This window comes from Ascaphus truei, chromosome 1 (assembly GCF_040206685.1).
Source record: "Ascaphus truei isolate aAscTru1 chromosome 1, aAscTru1.hap1, whole genome shotgun sequence".
NCBI lineage: Eukaryota > Metazoa > Chordata > Amphibia > Anura > Ascaphidae > Ascaphus > Ascaphus truei.
Window position 1 is genome coordinate 151,681,805 of NC_134483.1, and position 4,208 is coordinate 151,686,012.

General features: G+C 36.1%; 1 protein-coding gene across 3 annotated transcripts in view; it reads right to left on the reverse strand.

Moving 5' to 3' along the window:
- LURAP1L (leucine rich adaptor protein 1 like) overlaps positions 1-4,208 on the reverse strand; it is a 29,306-nt gene that overhangs the window by 24,266 nt on the left and 832 nt on the right. The gene's annotated exons all lie outside the window — the stretch shown is intronic.

Here is a 4,208-nt window from a genome sequence, read left to right on the forward strand (position 1 = left end):
TATAAACTGTTTAAAAATACGCATAGATGGCATATTGGGCAAAAAAATGCATTAGCCATTTACCCAGATGTAAAACCATAAACATGCCACTGACATTAGTTCACTTTGATTTTAGAAGGAATGGCCCTTTTCTATTTGTACATTCAATTCATTTTTGTGGATGGGTATAATAAAAAATAGTGTGTGATTTCTGTAAATAATGGATGCAGGGGTAGGGTCAGGTATGAAAAAGGGCCTTCAAAAGTTGTCTTCTTATGAACCCTCAAAAGACACCATCTATACTGTCATAATATACATGTCATGAAAATAATTTCGCCGATATCAATGAATAAAGATAATATTACACATTATAGTGTCTCAATGTCACTTCTGGTTGTCACACTGTTCCATCTAAAATGTTAGGAGAGTGAAGGCAACTACCCACTGCACATAAAGGCTGCTGGTTATAAGATAGTGGTGCCGGTGTTTCTGAAGAACAATTACTACAACAAAAAGTTGTGATGAAAGTTGTCTTCACCACACTGATATCACACACAGTAAAGCTGCTAGGGAAAGTCCATATCCTCCCGACCCCATCTTTACAAACTCCATCTAAAGCAGCAAAATGTGAAATCTTATACATTTTTAATCAGTTCTGTAGTATTAGATAATAGTGACCGTTTTTTTAATGCCATTTTTAATGAGTTTTAAAGTATCCTTTGATTTCTATAGCAGGTTTTAGCCCACTTCTACAGCAGTGCAATATCTTTGCAAAATGTTCATGTTTGTGATAATTTGTTGCCAATGTTCCCAGCAGTTTGAGCTCTAAACTGTAACAATAGAAAATGTTACCTTAATAATATCAGGATACTACATTGTAGCTGCTGAGTACACTGACTGAAGGATAGATTGAAACTGAAAGGCGGACATTATGTTAGGCACACAATCAGTATTTTGACAGATTTATAACAGGAACACCAAACAATTGCAGCTTAAGTAAGAATTTAGTATTATACATTGTCACATGCTGTACATACAAAAAGAAGAAAAAAAGGAAAGGAATATTGCTGCTTTAGAAACATCAGTTTAAAAATTAGTGTTTTTTTTTATATATATCCCAGTTGTAACATATCTCGGACATTTTAGTATTGTTAGGAGGTACACGTTAGATGAACTAAACTAGTCTTGTATTAGTTGTATTAATTCTCCTATGGTAGTGCTTGCCTGATGCAGATTGAGTTCCACGAGCAAAGTTTTATAACTGTAAAAACCTGATACTGTGTGGGATACATGGATATACACATAAGTATTTGGTGCTGCCAGGAGAATTCCCCCGCTGGGTGAACAAAATGGAGGCTTAAATCTCTCGCTGCATGGGAGCTAATAGGCCACAACGTCATCCATCATGGCTTCCTATTAGCCCGAAGTCGTGTAGGGGATTTAAACCTCCATGAAGAACCAGCAGCACCTACATAGGTAAGAATCTTTGGAAGCAGGGGTGTCTTCAAAACTGAAAATAACGTGGTTCAGCTCCGGAGACCTTCTGTTTCCCACCTAGGGGTATATTTTTTTTCAAGGGCAACCAGAAGGCCTGGTTTCCAGAGCAATACATATTTATGCAAGTTGCTTTAGTGATAATTAGAGCTAAGATGATTGGTTTGCTAGAACATATTTAAAAAAATTACGATCTTCCAGTTTTTTTCCCCCAACCTTTTTTGATTTCTGAAAAAAAAAATGACACTTGCAACTTTTTAGTTAATTTCTTTGCTTAATGAAGCAAATTATTAAATAAAACACAATGAAACAATGAACCTGTGTCATCAGTTTCCTCTCCTAGATTTTCAAAGAAAAAATGGAGAAAAATAGGGGACAAGAACTGTCTGTGTAGCCAACACAAGTCACATATAAAAAGCAATAGACAGATATCCCCAAGCAAAAGTAATACACTACATGCAACCTTCTTATTTTAAGTTTCATAGCAGGTTTATTTGGGACAAATGGGACAAATAGCGGAAGCAGAGACAATGTTTCAGGTCCTATCTGAAGAAAGGTCCAGATAGGACCTGAAACTTTGTCTCTGCTTCTTCTTTTTGTCCTAAATAAACCTGCTATGAAATTTACCACAATAAGTTTGTAAGTAGTGTACTACTTTCGCTTGGGGGTATCTGTCTACTGCTTTTTACACCATCCTAGATTTCAGAACATTAGTTTGGAGAGGCACTTTCTACAAAGGCATCTAAGGGCTGGAGAATGAGTACTGCATGCGGGCAGGGCATAAAAATAAGGTAGCAAGGCATCTTGTAAATGAGCATAATTGAATGCAGAATGCTATTTCATGCCCTCTTGTGTATTCATTAGATACATCTTTTAAACCTGACCAGTTGGTAGCCCATAAGGACTGAGCTTTGTCTTAAATATTTCTGTCAAAAAAAGATGTTAAAGTGGAATGTTTTTATTTGGCTGTCTTTTAATATATGGCTTTTGGTTAAGTATCCTCTTTAGGGGAGACACGTATGTGGAACATTGCCCTGATAAACAGCAAGTGTAAAAAAAACCAGCATCAAATGGGGAAACATTTTCCAAATTGTCCTTCCTTTATGATGTTATTGAGCATTGATTAAAAAAAAGTTAGACAACAAAGTATTTTCCATATATTTCTCCAGGTTACTTGCAACTTGTATGTATGTATGTATGTATGTATGTATGTATGTATGTATGTATGTATATCTTTATTCACAATATAAGTACAAAGTATAAGTACAAAGATTGCATGGGATAGCACACAGGAAACTGTACTCACGAAAGATAAGATCACCAAAATTAGTTTTTCATGCTCCTTTACCAAGGAGAACAGAAGGACAACATTTTGGATCAGGCATGACCCTTCCTCAGCTTCCAGAGGAAGGGTCATGTTACCATGTATAGTAAAGCATAACCCACAAGGAAGCCTCTTGCTTTTTTATACATTAACCAAGCATATCACAAAGCACACTTTTTTTAAAACTGATCTCATTTAATAATATGCTGTAGTAGTGAGCTCCATAAGCACTTATTACTGCTGGAAGTGAAAAGCTCATCCGAAACTAATATCTAAGGTTGACAGTAATTATTGTACAGAATGCCCCCCCTTACTTTAGAAAATCTAGGTCATACTGGCAAGTATCCCAAACTGTACTGACTTGTGATAAATTAGTTTCAATGACAAAGAGCAGGGGGCAAGGAGCTTATAGTCACTGCAATCAAAAAGTACACAATGACAATATAGTGATGTGATGCATACTCCAGCATGGGGGTACAAAGTGCAGAGGGTGAATACCCTAGAAACCTAGAAGGGGGGTGAAAAGTAGAAACAAAGCCACATAGAGAAATTATTCTTACAAGTTACACTTACAAAGAGGGAAATGGCACAAAGGGGTGATACAATATATTCAGAAGTAAGTAGAATGTATTGAATTAACCCCATAACAGGGTTATTTTAAAGTTACAGGGAAGTTCTGCAGTGTGATTGGCTGTGCCCTTAGCTTGGTAGTTGCCTGTCCTAAAATAAATAAATAATCAGACAAGTACTGTATGAGCACTGAAAATATATGTAAGCTTGGGATGTTTTCATGGTAACTAAATGTTTCAGTGGGTTATTACTATCTGTATCTAATTTCTTTTTTGATATTACTGCATGAACAATGTTGGATCTACAGAACATTTATAAGGACTTATGGACTTGTTGCAATAGTCCTTATAAACAATATTTTGTGCCTACTGTATCTTGCCAGACCCTTAGAAATGTGAAAAGTGATCTTCATTGTCTTTAACTTTGTGAGACAGTTTAAATTAACTCGTGAGAACTGCAGTCCACTCTGGCAATGAAGAGGTTACAATACATGAATTCAAGAATAAGGCATAGTAGAAAAGTCACACCTTTAATTCTGCCTTAGAGCAACTTTTTAAGGTTCGTAATGTGCTGCAAATCCCCTGGCATTAAAGGGGTTACATTGTACAAAAAAAAAAAAACAACAACATGTATAATAAGTAAATACTTAGGTTACTATAGTACAAGAAATTGGACAAAACCTATGAAATGTTTAAAGACATGAAAATCAGACCTATAATCACATTTTGATTAAGTGTGTACTGGAGCCTCCTGGAGACTTAAAGAAAAACATCAGGGAGCCCATGCAAGGCACTGCTACCTGCTACCACTCATACTGTATCTGTCACTGGGAGATACTCAC